The sequence below is a fragment of the Chiloscyllium punctatum genome, chromosome 44, assembly GCF_047496795.1.
Source record: "Chiloscyllium punctatum isolate Juve2018m chromosome 44, sChiPun1.3, whole genome shotgun sequence".
Taxonomy (NCBI): domain Eukaryota; kingdom Metazoa; phylum Chordata; class Chondrichthyes; order Orectolobiformes; family Hemiscylliidae; genus Chiloscyllium; species Chiloscyllium punctatum.
The window spans coordinates 58,212,002-58,231,922 of record NC_092782.1 but is presented as its reverse complement, the minus strand read 5'-3'; positions in this window follow the sequence as shown (position 1 = coordinate 58,231,922).

Genomic DNA, 19,921 nt, shown 5'->3' with positions numbered 1-19,921 from the left:
GGGCTCAAGTGCGTATACTTCAATGCAAGGAGTATCAGAAATAAGGTGGGTGAACTTAAGGCGTGGATCGGTACCTGGGACTACGATGTTGTGGCCATCACGGAAACATGGATAGATGAGGGACAGGAATGGCTGTTGGAGGTTCCTGGTGACAGATGTTTCAGTAAGATTAGGGAGGGTGGTAAAAAAGGAGGGGGGGTGGCATTGCTAATTAGAAATGGTATAACGGCTGCAGAAAGGAAGTTTGAGGGGGATCTGCCTCTGGAGGTAGTATGGGCTGAAGTCAGAAATAGGAAAGGTGCAGTCACCTTGTTGGGTGTTTATTATAGGCCCCCCAATAGCAGCAGAGATGTGGAGAAACAGATTGGGAAACAGATTTTGGAAAGGTGCAGAAGCCACAGGGTCGTAGTCATGGGCGACTTCAACTTCCCAAATATTGATTGGAAGCTCTTTAGATCAAGTAGATTGGATGGGGCGATGTTTGTGCAGTGTGTCCAGGAAGCTTTTCTAACGCAGTATGTAAATTGTCCAACCAGAGGGGAGGCCATATTGGATTTGGTACTCGGTAACGAACCGGGACAAGTGGTGGGCTTGTTAGTGGGTGAACATTTTGGTGATGGTGACCACAATTCTGTGACTTTCACCTTGGTTATGGAGAGAGATAGGTGCGCACAACAAGGAAGTTTTTACATTCGGGGGAAGGGAAATTACGATGCTGTAAGACAGGATTTGAGGAGCATAAGTTGGGAGCATAGGCTGTCAGGGAAGGATGTGGTGGAAATGTGGGACTTTTTCAAGGAGCAGATACGACGTGTCCTTGATATGTATGTACCGATCAGGCAGGAAAGAAATGGTCGTGTGAGGGAGCCTTGGTTGACGAGGGAGGTTGAATGTCTAGTAAAGAGGAAGAAGGAGGCTTACATAAGGTTGAGGAAACAAGGTTCAGACAGAGCAGTGGAGGGATACAGGATAGCCAGAAGGGACCTGAAGAAAGGGATTAGGAGAGCTAAGAGAGGGCATGAAAAATCCCTGGCGGATAGGATCAAGGATAACCCCAAGGCATTCTATGCGTATGTGAGAAACCTGAGAATGACGAGAACGAGGGTAGGTCCGATCAAGGACAGTGGTGGGAGACTGTGTATTGAGTCGGAAGAGATAGGAGAGGTCTTGAACAAGTACTTCTCTTCAGTATTTACGAACGAGAGGGACCGTATTGTTGAAGAGGAGAGTGTGAAACGGACTGATAAGCTAGAAGAGATACCTGTTAGGAAGGAAGATGTGTTGGACATTTTGAACAACTTGAGGATAGACAAGTCCCCCGGGCCTGACGGGATATATCCTAGGATTATGTGGGAAGCAAGAGAGGAAATTGCAGTACCGTTGGCAATGATCTTCTCGTCTTCACTGGCAACTGGGGTGGTACCAGGGGACTGGAGAGTAGCGAATGTTGTGCCCCTGTTCAAAAAAGGGAATAGGGATAACCCCGGGAATTACAGGCCAGTTAGTCTTACTTCTGTGGTAGGCAAAGTAATGGAAAGGGTACTGAGGGATAGGATTTACGAGTATCTGGAAAGACACTGCTTGATTAGGGACAGCCAGCACGGATTTGTGAAGGGTAGGTCTTGCCTTACAAGTCTTATTGAATTCTTCGAGGAGGTGACCAAGCATGTGGATGAGGGTAGAGCAGTGGATGTAGTGTACATGGATTTTAGTAAGGCATTTGATAAGGTTCCCCATGGTAGGCTTATGCGGAAAGTCAGGAGGCATGGGATAGAGGGAAATTTGGCCAATTGGATAGAAAACTGGCTAACCGGTCGAAGTCAGAGAGTGGTGGTAGATGGTAAATATTCAGCATGGAGTCCAGTTACAAGTGGAGTTCCGCAGGGATCAGTTCTGGGTCCTCTGCTGTTTGTAATTTTTATTAATGACTTAGAGGAGGGAGTCGAAGGGTGGGTCAGTAAATTTGCAGATGATACAAAGATAGGTGGAGTTGTGGACATTGAGGAGGGCTGTTGTCGGCTGCAGAGGGACTTAGATATGATGCAGAGCTGGGCTGAGGAGTGGCAGATGGAGTTCAACCCTGCCAAGTGTGAGGTTGTCCATTTTGGAAGAACAAATAAGAATGCGGAATACAGGGTTAATGGTAGGGTTCTTGGTCAGGTGGAGGAACAGAGGGATCTTGGGGTCTATGTACATAGATCTTTGAAGGTTGCCACTCAGGTGGATAGAGTTTGTAAGAAGGCCTATGGAGTATTATCGTTCATTAGCAGAGGGATTGAATTCAAGAGTCGTGAGGTGATGTTGCAGCTGTACAGGACTTTGGTTAGGCCACATTTGGAGTACTGTGTGCAGTTCTGGTCGCCTCACTTTAGGAAAGATGTGGAAGCTTTGGAGAGGGTGCAGAGAAGATTTACCAGGATGTTGCCTGGAATGGAGAGTAGGTCGTACGAGGATAGGTTGAGAGTTCTCGGCCTTTTCTCGTTGGAACGGCGAAGGATGAGGGGTGACTTGATCGAGGTTTATAAGATGATCAGAGGAATAGATAGAGTAGACAGTCAGAAACTTTTTCCCCGGGTACAACAGAGTGTTACAAGGGGACATAAATTTAAGGTGAAGGGTGGAAGGTATAGGGGAGATGTCAGGGGTGGGTTCTTTACCCAGAGAGTGGTGGGGGCATGGAATGCGCTGCCCGAGGGAGTGGTAGAGTCAGATTCATTGGCGACCTTTAAGCGGCATTTGGATAGGTACATGGATGGGTGCTTAATCTAGGATAGAAGTTCGGCACAACATCGTGGGCCGAAGGGCCTGTTCTGTGCTGTATTGTTCTATGTTCTATGTTCTATGTTCTATGTTGAGTCATCGAGACATTGAGACATAGAGTCATCGAGTCATCGAGTCATCGAGACATGGAGTCATTGAGTCATCGAGACATAGAGTCATAGAGTCATAGTGTCATAGAGTCATAGAGACATAGAGTCATATAGGCATAGAGTCATAGAGTCATAGAGTCATATCGGCATAGAGTCATAGAGACATAGATTCATTGAGTCATTGAGTCATTGAGTCATCGAGTCATTGAATCATCGAGACATAGAGACATAGAGACATAGAGACATTGAGTCATTGAGTCATCGTGTCATCAAGTCATAGAGTCATAGAGTCATAGAGACATAGAGTCATAGAGACATAGAGTCATTGAGTCATTGAGTCATCGAGTCATCGAGTCATCGAGACATAGAGTCATAGAGACATAGAGTCATTGAGTCATTGAGTCATTGAGTCATCGAGACATAGAGTCATCGGGTCATCGAGTCATCGAGACATAGAGTCATCGAGTCATCGAGACATAGAGACATAGAGACATAGAGACATAGAGACATAGACTCATTGAGTCATTGAGTCATTGAGTCATCGAGACATAGAGTCATCGAGTCATCGAGACATAGAGTCATCGAGTCATCGAGACATAGAGTCATAGAGTCATTGTGTCATAGAGCCATTCAGACATAGAGTCATATAGGCATAGAGTCATAGAGTCACAGAGTCATATAGGCATAGAGTCATCGAGACATAGAATCATCAAGTCATCGAGTCATCGAGACATCGAGTCATCGTGTCATCAAGTCATCGAGTCATCGAGACATAGAGTCATCGAGTCATCAAGACATCGAGTCACCGAGTCACGAGTCATCGATACATTCAGTCATCGAGTCATTGAGTCATCGAAACATAGAGTCATTGAGACATAGAGTCATCGAGTCATCGAGTCAATGAGTCATTGAGAGATCGAGACATCGAGTCATCGAGTCATCGAGTCATCGAGTCATCAAGTCATGGAGTCATAGAGTCATCGAGACATCGAGTCGAGTCTTCGAGTCATCGAGACATAGTGTCATAATGTCATAGAGTCATAGAGTCATTGAGTCATTGAGTCATCGAGTAATCGAGTCATCGAGACCTCAAGACATAGAGACATAGAGACATAGATTCATTGAGTCATTGATTCATCGAGACATAGAGTCATCGAGTCATTGAGACACAGAGACATAGAGTCATTGAGTAATTGAGTAATTGAGTCATTGAATTATCAAGACATAGAATCATCAAGTCATCGAGTCATCGAGACATCGAGTCATCGAGTCATCAAGACATCGAGTCACCGAGTCACGAGTCATCGAGACATTCAGTCATCGAGTCATTGAGTCATGGAAACATAGAGTCATCGAGACATAGAGTCATCGAGTCATCGAGTCAATGAGTCATTGAGAGATCGAGACATCGAGTCATCGAGTCATCGAGTCATCAAGTCATGGAGTCATAGAGTCATCGAGACATCGAGTCGAGTCTTCGAGTCATCGAGACATAGTGTCATAATGTCATAGAGTCATAGAGTCATTGAGTCATTGAGTCATCGAGTAATCGAGTCATCGAGACCTCAAGACATAGAGACATAGAGACATAGATTCATTGAGTCATTGATTCATCGAGACATAGAGTCATCGAGTCATTGAGACACAGAGACATAGAGTCATTGAGTAATTGAGTAATTGAGTCATTGAATTATCAAGACATAGAATCATCAAGTCATCGAGTCATCGAGACATCGAGTCATCGAGTCATCAAGACATCGAGTCACCGAGTCACGAGTCATCGAGACATTCAGTCATCGAGTCATTGAGTCATGGAAACATAGAGTCATCGAAACATAGAGTCATCGAGACATAGAGTCATCGAGTCATTGAGTCATTGAGTCATTGAGACATCAAGACATTGAGTCATCGAGTCATCGAGTCATCGAGACTTCGAGACATTGAGACATTGAGTTATCGAGTCATCGAGTCATCAAGTCATGGAGACATCGTGTCATCGAGTCTTCGAGTCATCGAGACATTGAGACATCGAGACATTGAGTCATCGTGACATCGAGACATAAGTCATAGAGTCATAGAGTCATCGAGACATCGAGTCATCGAATCTTCGAGTCATCGAGACATCGAGTCATCGAGTCATCGAGTCATCGAGACATTGAGACATAGTGTCATAATGTCATAGAGCCATAGAGTCATAGCGTCATCGAGTCATCGAGACCTCAAGACATAGAGACATAGAGACATAGATTCATTGAGTCATTGATTCATCGAGACATAGAGTCATCGAGTCATTGAGACACAGAGACATAGAGTCTTTGAGTAATTGAGTCATTGAGTCATTGAATTATCGAGACATAGAGTCATCAAGTCATCGAGTCATCGTGACACAGAGACACAGTGATATAGAGTCATCGAGTCATCGAGTCATCGAGACACAGAGACACAGAGACATAGAGTGATTGAGTCATTGAGTCATTGAGTCATCGAGCCATAGAGTCATGGAGTCATAGAGTCATAGAGACATAGTGTCATTGAGTCATTAAGTCATCGAGACATAGAGTCATCGAGTCATCGAGTCATCGATACATCGAATCATCGAGTCATCGACACCTCGAGTCATCGTGTTATCGAGTCATAGAGTCATTTAGACATAGAGTCATCGAGTCATCGAGACACAGAGACATAGAGTCAACGAGACGTAAAGTCATTGAGTCATCGAGTCATCGAGTCATTGTGTCATTGAGTCATCGAGACATAGAGTCATCCGGTCATCAAGTCATCGAGTCATCAAGTCATCAAGACACAGAGCCACAGAGACATAGAGTCATTGAGTCATTGAGACATAGAGTCATCAAGTCATCAAGTCATAGAGTCATAAAGACAAAGAGTCATTGAGCCATTGAGTCATTGAGTCATTGAGACTTCGAGTCATCGAGTCATCGACACATCGAATCATTGAGTCATCGAGTCATAGAGTCATTGAGACATAGATTCATCGTGTCATCGAGTCATCTAGTCATCGAGATACAGAGACACAGAGACATAGAGACATAGAGTCATTGAGTCATTGAGTCATTGAGTCATCGAGTCCTCGAGTCATTGAGACACAGAGAGATAGAGTCATTGAGTCATTGAGTCATTGAGACATAGAGTCATCGAGTCATCGAGTCATCAAGTCATAGAGTCATAGAGTCATAGAGACATAGAGTCATTGAGTCATTGAGTCATTGAGTCATTGAGTCATTGAGTCATCGAGTTATCGAGTCATCGAGGCATAGACTCATCGAGCCATTGAGTCATCAAGACGTCGAGTCATCGACACATCGAGTCATTGAGTCATCGAGTCATAGAGGCATTGAGACATAGAGTCATTGAGTCATCAAGTCATCGAGTCATCGAGACCCAGAGACATAGAGACATAGAGACATAGAGTCATTGAGTCATTGAGTCATCGAATCATCGGGTCATCAAGTCATCGAGTCATTGAGACATCGAGTCATCGAGTCATCGACTCATCGAGACACAGAGACATAGAGTAATTGAGTCATTGAGTCATCGAGACTTAGAGTCATCGAGTCATCGAGTCCTTGAGACATCGAGTCATTGAGTCATTGACAAATTGAGTCATCGAGTCATCGAGTCATCGAGACTTAGAGACATAGAGACATTGAGTCATTAAGTCATTGAGTCATCGTGTCATCGAGTCATCGAGACATCGAGACATAGAGTCATAGAGTCATAGCGTCATAGAGTCATAGAGACATAGAGTCATATAGGCATAGAGTCATAGAGTCATAGAGTCATATAGGCATAGAGTCATAGAGTCATAGAGACATAGATTCATTGAGTCATTGAGTCATCGAGTCAACGAGTCATTGATTCATCGAGACACAGAGACATAGAGTCATTGAGTCATTGAATCATTAAGTCATTGAGTCATTGATTCATTGAGTCATCGAGACATAGATTCATCAGGTTATCGAGACATAGAGTCATCGAGACACAGACTCAGAGACATAGAGTCATCGAGTCATCGAGACACAGAGACACAGAGTCATTGAGTCATTGAGTCATTGAGTCATCGAGACATAGAGTCATCGAATCATCAAGTCATAGAGTCATTGAGTCATTGAGTCATCGAGACATAGAGTCATTGAGTCATCGAATCATCGAGTCATCTAGACATAGATTCATCGAATCATCGAGTCATCGACACATCGAGTCATCGAGTCATCGAGACATAGAGACATAGAGACATAGAGACATAGTCATTGAGTCATTGAGTCATCGAGACATAGAGTCATCGAGTCATAGAGTCATACAGACATAGAGTCATAGAGTCATTGAGTCATCGAGACATAGAGTCATCGAGTCATAGAGTCATACAGACATAGAGTCATAGAGTCATTGAGTCATCGAGACATAGAGTCATCGAGTCATGGAGTCATGGAGTCATCGAGTCATCGAGACATCGAGTCATCGAGTCATCGAGACATACAGACATAGAGACATAGAGACATAGACTCATTGATTCATTGGGTCATCGAGACATAGAGTCATCGAGTCATAGAGTCATTGAGTCATAGAGACATAGAGTCATTGAGTCATTCAGTCATTGAGTCATCAAGACATAGAGTCATCGAGTTATCGAGTCTTTGAGACATCAAGTCATCGAGTCATCGACACATCGAGTCATTGAGTCATTGAGTCATTGAGTCATCGAGACATAGAGTCATCGAGTCATAGAGTCATAGAGTCATAGAGTCATTGAGACATCGTGTCATCGAGTCTTCGAGTCATCAAGACATCGAGACAGCGAGACATCGAGTCATCGAGACATAGAGACATAGAGTCCTAGAGTCATAGAGACATAGAGTCATTGAGTCATTGAGTCATTGAGTCATCGACACATCGAGTCATCGAGTCATCGAGACATTGATTCATCGAGTCATCGAGACATAGAGACATAGACTCATTGAGTCATTGAGTCAACGAGACATATAGTCATCGAGTCATAGAGTCATAGAGTCATCGAGACATCATGTCATCGAGTCTTCAAGTCATCAAGACATCGAGATAGCGAAACATCGAGTCATCGAGACATCGAGTCATCGAGTCATCGAGACATAGAGACATATAGACATAGAAACATAGAGTCATTGAGTCATTGAGCCATCGAGACATCGAGTCATCGAGTCATCGAGACACCGAGTCATCGAGTCATCGAGTCATCGAGTCATATAATCATAAAGTCATAGACGCATTGAGACATAGAGTCATAGAGACATAGAGTCATTGATTCATGGTCATAGAGACATATAGACAGACTCATTGAGTCATAGAGGTATTGTGTCATCGAGTTATAATCATAATCATAGAGACATAGAGACAAAGAGACACAGAGTCATAGATACATAAAGTCATCAAGTCATAGTCGTTACAGTCATAGAGACATAGAGTCATCAAATCATAGAATCATAGATTCATAGAGTCAAAGAATCATAGAGACATTGAGTAAGGGAGTCATCAAATCACAAAGTCATAAAGATGTACAGCACAGAAACACACCCTTCGATCCAACTTGTCCAAGCCGACCAAATATCCTGGTCTAATCTAATTCCATTTGCCAGCACTTGGCCCATATTCCTCTAAACCCTTCCTATTCATATACCCATCCAGATGCCATTTAAATGTTGTAATTGTACCAGCCTCCACCACTTCCTCTGGCAGCTCATTCCATGCACACACCACCCTCTGTGTGAAAACTTTGCCCCTTAGGTCCCTTTTTTATCTTTCCTCTCTCACCCTAAATCTATGTCCTCTTGTTCTGGAGTCCCCCACTGCAGGGAAAAAACCTTGTCTATTTACACTATCCATGCTCCTCATGATTTTTTAAACCTCTATAAAGTCACCCCTCAGCCTCCGGCTCTCCAGGGGAAAACAGCCCCAGCCTATTCAATCTCTCCCTGTAGCTCAAACTCTCCAATGCGGCAACATCCTTGTAAATCTTTTCTGAACCCTTGCAAGTTTCACAACATCTTTCAGTTAGGAGGCCTGATTCTCAATCTCTGAACACAGCTCTGCTTAATGATGAACAGACAAATTAAATTTTGAAACAAAATCAGAAATTGCTGGAGAAACTCAGCAGGTCAAACAGTGACTGCAGAGAGAAACAGAGTCAATGTTCGAGTTCTACATGTAAAAATAATTAATCTTATTAAAACATGAGTATAATTATATTCCTGGGCTAGCAATCAAGAAATCTAAATATGTTCTCTGTTGATGTATATTCAAATTCAATGTGGCAGAAGGGGAATTTAAGTTCAGTTAATTAAATAAATCAGAAATTAAAAAGCGGCCCTAAAATCCCAATTGCTTCATTTACCCTTTAAGACCAGAACATTAGATTAGGTTCCCTACGGTGTGGAAAAAGGCCCCTCGACCCAACCAACCCTCCGAAGAGTGTCCCACCTCTGACTAATGCATCCAACACTACGGGCAATTTAGCATGGCTAATTCACCTGATCTACACATCTTTGGACCGTGGGAGAAAATCAGAGCACCCGGAAGAAACCCACGCAGACACAGGGAGAATGTGCAAACTCCACACGGACAGTTGCTTGAGGCTGGAATTGAACCTGGAATCTTGGTGCTGTGAGGCAGCAGTGCTAACCACTGAGCCACCATGCCACCCTATATTAGGCCAGTTGGCCATTGGTGGATATAGATATAATTACAATGTTTAAAAGATATTTGGATGGATACAGCGAATATAAAAGGTTTGGAGGGATATAAGCAGGCAGCTGGGACTAGTTCAGTTTGGGATTATGGTCGGCATGGTCTGGTTGGATGGAAGGGTCTGTTTCCGTGATGTATACCTCTATGACTCCATGACTTTAGTCTATCATTCAATCATGGCTGATACGTTTCTAAACCCTATTCTCCTGCCTTCTTCCATAACCCTGATCCCCTTATTAATCAAGAACCAGTCTGTGTCTTCTAGCCACTCAAAGAGTTCCACAGATTCACAACCCCGTGACTGAAGAAATTTCTCCTCATCTCAATTCTTAAGGAAAGGAAATGTGCTACCTTGACCAAAATCTGGCTTCATGTGACTCCAGGCCTACAGTCGTGTGGTTTACTCTGAACCACCCCCAAAATGGCTGATTAAAAATATTCAGCTGTCAAAGAGACAGCTCATCATCACCTTCCCAAGGATACTTAAAGGAGGGCAGTAAATTCTATTGTTACAGGTGCTCAAATCTTGAACAAATACAGAAAGAAAAGGTTTTACTCGGTTAAGAACATAAAAGTGCAACACTCCTCATCAGGACTTAAGAACTATATTAAATGCAGTATCAGGTTTATTCCGAAGAACATTGAACTGGACAGGAAAAGGCCCTTCTCTCCGCGATGTTGTGCCAAACATTAAATTAAACTAGTGCCTTCTGCCTGCCCTTGGTCCATATCCCTCCGATCCTTGCATGTTCATGTGCTTATCTAAAAGTCTCTAAAACACGCCTGTCATATCTGCCTCCTGACAGAGAATTCTAGACCCTGCCACTTTCTGTGTAAAAAACTTACCCCTCACATCTCCTCTGAACTTGCACCCCCCACCCCCCAGCACCCCCCACCCCCTCCGCCCCACTTCATCTCAAATGCATGCCCCCTAATATTAGATATTTCAACTCTGGGGAAAAGATTCTGACCGTCAATCTTATCTGTGCATCTTAATTTTACAGACTTCTATCAAGTCTCCCCTCAGCCTTTGTCATTCCAGAGAAAACTCCTGAGTTTTTCTGGCCTCTCCTTATAGCTCCTGCCCGTGTTAATATAAAGTGCACTTTGCATGACCAGATTTAAACATTGCTGCAACACAACCTGAACATGCAAAACACGGGATCCATTTCCTAATAAAATCAACGCTATGCCTCACTTTCAAAAAAGCTTTGTCATTTTGCGACTATTGGTGAACTTGACATCTGCTATATTTCAGGCTTTAAGCTCAAAACGGTTTGCAAAGACTGCAGCTGTTGATATATTCACGTGAAACATTCACATCAGGTTATAATGGATACTTGATTTCTAGACCATTAAAAGATTGTGTGTGTGTTATCACGCCATCTGAGTTCTGCCCAAAGTTGGTCCTTGGCTCACTGTCTACTGATGCCTCAAACAGAGCTGCTTTCTTCACAGATGTTGTTGGTGGGACCCTGCCATTTCCTTTCACTCACTGAGGCAGAGTGAAAACTCAGGTCCAGAGTCCACCTTGGTCAGAATGGGAATCAAAGCCACACTGTTGGCATTATTTGAAACTATATGCTAGCTACCTGACTCAAACCCAGTCTGAGTATAGCAGTTCGATATGGATATGTAGGTACTGCTGAATAATATGCTGATGGGATGTAGCATGATCTATAACTTAATAATGACTTGGATGTAAGTATTTATATTTGAGTGCAAATAACATTTTGGATAAAGCACAAAAGGAAATCATTGATAAATAGACAAGGCCTTTTCCCTGGGGTGGGGGAGTCCAGAGCTAGAGGGCACAGGTTTAGGGTGGGAGTGGAAAAATTTTAAAGGGACCTTAAGGGGCAACTTTTTCATGCAGAGGGTGGTGCATGCCTGCCAGAGGAAATAGTGGAGGCTAGTACAATTACAACATTTAAAAGGCATGTGGATGGGTATAAGAATAGGGAGGACTAAGAGGGATATGGACCAAGTGCTGAAAAGTGGGACTAGATTAGGTTAGGATGTCTGGTCAGCATGGACGAGTTGTACCGAAGGGTCTGTTTCCATGCTGTACATTTCCATGACACTATCTTGCTTCTGGCACTGACCTGTCATGCAAGGAAATGTCTAAAACATTTTACATTAAAAGGACTATAAGTGGACAGCTGCAGTTCAAGAAGATAGCTCACCACTATCTTCTCAAGGGCAGCTGGGGATGGGCGATAAATTCTGGACCCAGCCAGCAACGCTATCTTCCCTTGAAAGGAATGAAGAAATATAATAATTAATGAAAAAGTTGTGAAATGAAAAGCAAAATGTCTTGCGAATCAGTCTCAACATGGGAACAGATAAGGTTTGGTAATGGATGTCACGTATCCAAGGCAATGTGCCCTTTCTTCTGAGAGGAAAGCTTTCCGTTATTTTTCTTTGGCAGTGAAATACTGTAGATGTTCGTTACTACACTTTGTGTCATGACATTTCTATCTTAGCCAACGTATTTCATTTTATTGAACTCGCTCACTTTTCACAAAGTTAGTGAGGACAAGATCCCCTGCTGTTATTGCTTTCCTGGTCAATATTACTTCCACTAATCATGACCATGAGCATGGATTATTTGGTTATTATCATGCTGCTGCCTGTTGGGTCCAGAATTTATCGCCCATCTCCAGCCGCCCTTGAGAAGATAGTGGCGATCTGTCTTCTTGAACTGCAGCTGTCCTAAACTGGCTCATACCTTGTCCATATCACAAAAAGCCTCCACACTTCAGAAGTACTCCTGTCGCTGTACAAAGGGACATTCTAAGACTGTGAAAGTTGCTACAGAAATGCAAATCACTCCTTCTTTCCTTCCCTACAGTCAAGCTTTGTGAATTTCGATTAACCTGAAGGAACTCACTCAGCTTCTTCGAGATAACTTTGAAATATGTATCCCTCTGCTGTGGTCTTTATTCCCAGGGAGATCAAACAATTGCTCCATAAGGCAGTTTTCCTTTCTTTCTGCGAACATTCGGAATGGATAATCAAAATATCCGAACTTCTCAAGTGACACTGTGTTCAGTTCTGATCTCCGTGCGATAAGAAAGATGTTCTTAAACATGAAAGGGTTTCGAAAAGATTTAGAAGGATGTTGCTGTTGATTATTACAGGGAGTGGTTGGATGGGCTGGGCCTATTTTTCCTGGAGCATCAGGGGCTGATGGGTGACCTTACAGAGGTTGATAAAATCATGAAGGGCATGGATGGAGTGAATACTCAAGGTTTTTTTTCCCATGAGGAGGGGAGCCCAAATTTAGAGGGCATAGACTTAAGGTGGGAGGGGATGAATTTAAAAGGGACCTAAGGGGCAACCTTTTCACGCAGAGGGTGGTACATGTGTGGAATCAGCTGCCAGAGGAAGTGGTGGAGACTGGTACAATTGCAACCTTTAAATGGCACCTGGGTGGATATATGAATAGGAAGTGTTCAGAGGGATATGGGCCAATTGCTGGCCACTGGGACTTGATTAATTTAGGATATCTGGTTGGAATGGGCAAGTTTGACTGAAGCGTCTGTGTAATTCTATGACTATGATAAGCCTAGGGGAACAAATTGGCGATATCTGGGTATTGCAGACTGTTAAATCTAGCTTCCTGAAATTGTCCTGTTAAGACCAATATGAGGCAGAGGATGCTGAATCTTCCAGGAAAACTAAAAGCTGATAATGATTTGGGACATTGGAAGCAGTAGTGTGATGAAAGAAGTAGTAAATATAAATGTATTATTATAAAATTTCTGGGATTTGGATTTCAAAATATAGACAATTGAATGTGGGTCAGTGCTGTGGAGATTTTTAAAATTTTGTCAGAAAGTTCTCTGGAAAGTAAGCTAAGTGCATTAGTCCATATACTACAGTCAACTGCCTGAGAGAATCATTGTGATTTTAATGTTAAAATGTTAATAAAGGTGGCTTTATGATAGGCAGAATAAATACATTAAGGCAGTTCATTTAAATTTGATTTCAATTAAGAGGGATCAAAACTTTTAGTTCAGAAGAAACCAGAGTTCAGTTCAGAAGGTAGAATATTTTCTCCTAGCAAGAGAGTCAAGTTTTATCCAATTCCATTCAGGGGAACCAGTCACTTGAGCAGAAGCGATTTCTACTCTGTGTAGTTTCCAAGCCGAGAAAGCTTGGATAGAAATCTTCAAGTTGTTAGAAGTGAGAAAGTTTAGGTCATCAGAACTATGAAATGTTCATGCCATCATACTTGGTGAAAATATTTGTTCAAGACATGTCTTCAGAAATATAAGGTAAAGAGAATGGAAAGTGTCATTAAGAAAAGACTGAAAAAGTAGAGATAGGAATGATATTTCTCTGGGATTGAGTAGCTGTAAGGAATGATGTTGGGAAACAGGCTGAAACAATGTTTTGATTTTTCTGTTGAGATATTTCTAATTATAGTGTCTATAAACGTGTGTAGATTTGTGTGTGCAATCTCTTTTGTGAAATAAACTTTTGCTCTAATGTTAAATAATATCTGCAGGCTAGTGTGAATATGTTTCATTGACTAACTACAATGATAGCCAAAGGTGAAAAAGTAAAAATATCAAGCCAGATTTTATTCAGGTATCTGACTTGACCCATAGCGACATCAGCTGGGATCATAACAATTCTACAGGAAGGCTTGCATTGGACAGTGACTTTACACAGGGAGTGCAGAACAAATGGCCTCTTCCAAAGCCACAGATGTCTAAGGTGCATTTGTAGAAGAATTTCACCAAGTTTGCAGATGACAGTCATAGAGTCATAGGCATACAGCATAGAAATGGACCCTTCAGCCCAACCTGTCCATGCTGACCAAGTTTCCGAAACTGAACTAGTCCCATTTGCCTGTATTTGGTCCATATCCCTCTACACCGTTCCTAGTCATGTACCTGTCCAAATGTCATTTAAATGTTGTAATTGTACTTGCCTATACCATCCTCTTGTTCCATGCATGTACCACTCTGGGTGAAAACGTTGTCCCTCAAGTCCCTTTTAAATCTTTCCCCTCTCACCTTGAACCTAGGCCCTTTAGGACATAACAACTAGGAGCAGGAATAGATCATCAGCCTTAGTTTTGGACTCCCCTACCCCGGGGAAAAGACCTTTGCCGTTCACCTCGTCTATGCTGCTCATGATTTTACAAACCTTTGCAAAGTCACCCCTCAGTCTCCTACGCTCCAGGGAAGAAAGTCCCAGTCTGTCCAGCCTTTCCTTCTAACTCAACCTCTCCAGTCTCAGCGTAGAGTAGAATAGCTTTTTATTTGTCATTTCTCCCATATGTAACTGATACAGTAAAAACGAGACAGTGTTCCTCCAGGACCGAGGCTGCTACATGGACAGCACAAACTACTCAATCGTACACAGCATAAAGTGCATGAGAAGTGAAAAACATGCAAGTTACAGTGAAATGGAGGAATGATAACTAATAGACATTGTTCTAGCAGCAATTCGAAGTCGTGCAAAGAATTCCAGATGTGAAAGAGTCTGATCATACTGTGGTATGGAGCCTGATGGTTTGGGGGAAGAAACTGTTGCACAGTCTGGCCGTGAGAGATCGAATGTTCCGGTATCTTCTGCCAGACGGCAGGAGGGAGGAGAGTTTGAGTGAGGGATGTGTGGGGTCTTCCACAATGCTCTGAGCCTTTTGGATGCAGCGTGTGGTGCAAATGTCTGTAATGGAGGGGAGAGAGACCCCGATGATCCTCTCAGCCGTCCTCACTATCCGTTGTAGGGTCTTATGATCCGAGATGGAGTAATTCCCGAACCAGGCAGTGATGCAGCAGCTCAGGTACTCTCAGTGAACCCTCTGTAGAATGTGGCGAGGATGGGGTCTGGGAGGTGGGTTTCCTCAACCAGCACAGAAAGTAGAGACACTGCTAGGCTTTTTTGGCTGTTGAGCTGGTGTTGAGAGACCAGGTGAGATTCTCCGCCAGGTGGACGCCAAGAAATTTGGTGCTCTCCACGATCTCCAGGGGGAGCTGTTGATGTTCAGTGAAGAGTGGTCGCTCTGTGCCCTCCTGAAGTCAACAACCACCCCTTTGTCTTGTCCATGTTCAGTAAATCATTTTTTGCATCCTTTCCAGTATCCTTCCTGTAGCAGGGTGACCAGAATTGTTTGCAATACCTCAAATTTTGCCTTACCAATATCTTCGTTTGTGATTAGGTGATTGATTTTTCAAAGAATTTCCTAATGGTCAAATAAAAGGTATCTGACAGAGAGTAAGAAGAACGATCTCTCACTTTAGCTCATCAATTATATAACTGAAAGTTCAGTCTATTGATTGATCTGGTCTGTCAGTAAACTTTGGATAAAGCACATTCAAAAATATCCTGGTGCTTAAAAATGTTATCATCTTTTCCAATCCTGCTAGATGTTTTCATCAAAGTATTGACACTTTTGTAAAACAAGCAAGGGTCAGGTTTATACAAACAAAAGTAAGGCCTTGGTGAGTGTTGTAGAACAAAGAGACCTAGATGTTCTGGTACAAAATTCTTTGAAGTTTGCCTCACAGGTAGACAGGGTGGTTAAGAAGGTGGTTAGCCCAGTTGCCTTCATTCCTCAGCTCAGACCTTTGAGTATAAGAGTTAGGAAGCCATCTCCAGGTTGTACAGGACATTGGTGAGGCCACTTTTGGAGTACTGTGTACAGTTCTGGTTGCCCTCTTATGGAAAGGCTATTATTAAACTGGAGAGGGTTCAGAAAATATTTACCAGGACGTTGCCGGGAATGGAAGGCTTGAGCTACAAAGATAGGCTGGATAGACCGGGACTTTTTCACTGGAGTTAGAAAGTAGAGGGGTGACCTTACTGAGGTTTATAAAATCATGAGGGGCATACATAAGATGAATAATAATGTTCTCTTACCTAACATGGGGGATTTCAAAACTAGGGGGCATTTTATTCAGGTGAGAGGAGAGAGCTTTAAAAAGGATATGAGGGGCAACATTTTTTTACACAGAGAGTGGTTCATGTGTGGAATGAACTTCCAGAGGAAGTGGTGGATATGGGTATCGTTACAATATTTAAAAGACATTTGGATAAGTGCATGAATAGGAAAGGTTTGGAGAGATATGGGCCAGGGGGAAGGCAGGTGGGACTGGTTTAGTTTGGGATTATGTTCGGCATGGACTGGTTGGACCAAAGGGCTTGTTTCCATGCTGTATGAAGCTATGATTCTGTCAGAAGCTTGCACAAGTGCTGATGGGAAAATGAAAACACAAGACGTCCTTACAGATTAGAATCAATAACCGAGGCACGGCAGCAAAATGCCTTGGTAAGGGGACTGGGAAAACGTCTGCATCCTTTTAAACCAGACATAGTTCAAAAACATTTTAAACCTTCAGAGTTTCATTTTTCTCTGACAGGAGTGTTCTAAACTCTAGTTAAGCCAACTACACATGACCAACATATACAGCCATTTTCTTGCATTCAAATGAATAAAGCTCTTTCGAGTATGTCTTCCTAGATTGTAAAACTACAAGGTCGCCATTGAACTTCCCACATTTAAATTACAAATGCATTACCTGGTGAGAAAACAAAAAAAATGCTGCAGATCACGGCAGGTCGGCCTGACCCTCTGTGATCTCCAGCATTTTTTTGTTTTCAGTACAGATTCCAGCATCTGCAGTAATTCGCCCCTTTATCTGGCACAAAATTCTTGTAAAGGCATCTTCAAACACAGGACACAGAATGACATGTCGAAGGCAAACCGACCTTGCGATTTGCTCAAAGACGAAGCCACACGTCCCCCATCAATATTCCAAGCTGCACTGATGCAACAGCAGAACACAGGAAAATGGAAATGAAAGCTGAAATGCCGGAAGCCTCCTGTAGGATTCCCTCCATCTGAAAGAAATAGAGTGTACATTTCAGTTCTGATGAAAGGTTATTGGCCTGAAACGTTAACTCTGTTTCTCTCTGTATATTTACTGCCTGATGTGTTGAGTGTTTCTATTTTAATTTTCACTTCATTAGAAACTGTGGAATGTGGTGAGCCGCAGTCAAACAGTCGATTTTTGGGGATCTTTATTGACCGTGTGGATCCAGGCCATGTTGGATTTTTGGAGCAGGGGACAATGAGCTTATAGAAACTGTGTTCCTGTGAAATGGATATCACTAACAAGGCTGAGTTTATTCCCAGTGGAAAATAAAATAGTAAAATAAAACGGCATGACTTGGCTTTTGCCCGAAACGTTGATTTCGCTGCTCGTTGGATGCTGCCTGAACTGCTGTGCTCTTCCAGCACCACTAATCCAGTATTTGACTTTCAGCATCTGCAGTCATTGTTTTTACTTTGGGATTAAACGTACTGGGGCTCCATTCTGTGATTCGCAAGATGCGTTAAACCATCATCAGTCACTTATGGGCTTTACTGGTTATTCCTTCTTGCCTGTCTATCCTTAGCTAACCTTAGATTCCTGCATCTACAAGGCATATGCTGAGGGTGCTCCCATAGTCCATGCAAAGATTACTTACGGACATACAGAATCTTGTAAAGCCGAGGAGGAAGAGGAAACAGAAATGATGATCTAATGATCCGGTGAAGTTTATCTGAAGTGTTTCAGCTCATTTTGAATGAGTCATTTAGGATCTTTGTTAAACACAGAAGTCTGGCATTTAGACAAACAAGTCTTTAGGACAAAGCATTACAGCTAGAATTACTGGAGACAAGAATGGAAATAAAATAAACATTTTCTTTAATTGCCGACCTGCCATTTAATGTTGCTGTTGCCTTCAAACAACTTGCCTCAGATTATGTTGAAGCATAAGTGCATTGAAAAGATGCAGTGTATCCCAGTTGGAAGCACATTTCTGAATTTGGTTATGAAGATGCAAAGTGAAATCTGAGCTTGAGTGAGTAGAAAGAGTTAAACCCAACTCCATTCAGCTCCTGCTAATGACTCTTCAACTGTTTTCATTTTGAAGCATTGGTTGTGAGAAGGCCCAGTTTAATGACAAAGAATAACAAAAGGATTACAAAGGTTGTGTTTAGAGATTAAAGTATAATTAGAATGCAATTTGAGACAGCGCTGTTCTATAAATATGGACTTTGTTCCAGTTCATGAATGAACCCTATAAATAGATACCTACAGCAGCTCTTTTGGAAGTTATACCAAATGAGTACAGCATTTACTCAGTGAAAAAAATTTTAATGCAACATACTGCAAGGAGGCCAGTTGTGAGTTGAATCATTTCGTGTGTTTAGAAACAGCTAACATTTGGAAAGACAGAATAGCGCTCACACAGCCAATTAGCAATGAGAAAGTGCATTGACTTATCCATTGACTTCAATAAGCTATTCAGTTGGGTGGCACTGAATTGCCCCATTCCATTTTTAACTATCCAGTTGTGACTAGCGAAACTAAGCTTCTATTGTCATCTGGTTTTCGAACATAGAGTTTAATTTTACATGCATCAGGACAAATGCAAGAATGCCAAATTTCAAATGATTACAGCAACTTATACTGTAGAAGAGTAAGATTGGAAAGTTGACCCTGATTGGCTGAAGTGTTACCATTGTCACAATACTGGTTCTTTTTACAAGGTTACTATGCTTTTGAGTTTTTATCCAAGGTGGGGGAGGGGGGTAAGTGACCAGACTCCAACTAAGCTGGGTTTGAAAGTTTTATTGAGGCCCTTTGTTTACCCCTAATAGATAGTGATTCAGGCCAAAAGCTTTCATGTCTTTTAAAAGGAAATGGCCAGCTAACTGCATAGCTAGCCTTCATTTCGATGAGAGTTTTTTGATTCAGTTTAGTTACAGCAGGGGATGTGTGAAACAGGGTGCTGACCTCTCTCTCTAACTTCAAGCATGTAAGGTCTAGTATTTCTTTCATTTTTACTGTTTGTGCTAAGAGATGTGTGTGTTGGGGCTGTTGCAAGTATTTTTGGAACAGCATCATTAAGTAGGAAAAGTTATCTGGTACTCGGTTTTTTGTACTTTGTGTTTCATTCCATAATTTTGTAAATAAATTTTGTTTGTTTAATACTTGGCAGTTGAATCAGCTATCTACTCCAGGAATATCCATTATACACCTAGCTAAAACAAATAGCAAAGTTATGGTCTGGGCTACCTGCTTATAACAGTTTTGAGGGGTCTGGCCTAGTCAATAATACCAAGGTGGAAGTAGCAGAGAGCTATAGACTACTCAAGCTCCTGCACAATTTTACATATTATTTTTGTGTGCAGAGAACGGTTCCCTGCATTTGAATATGTGCTGGCTCTGCAAATATAAAGGAGCCAAATTATGAACCTGAACGATTATCTCAAAATTATTTCTGAATTAGCTATTGAG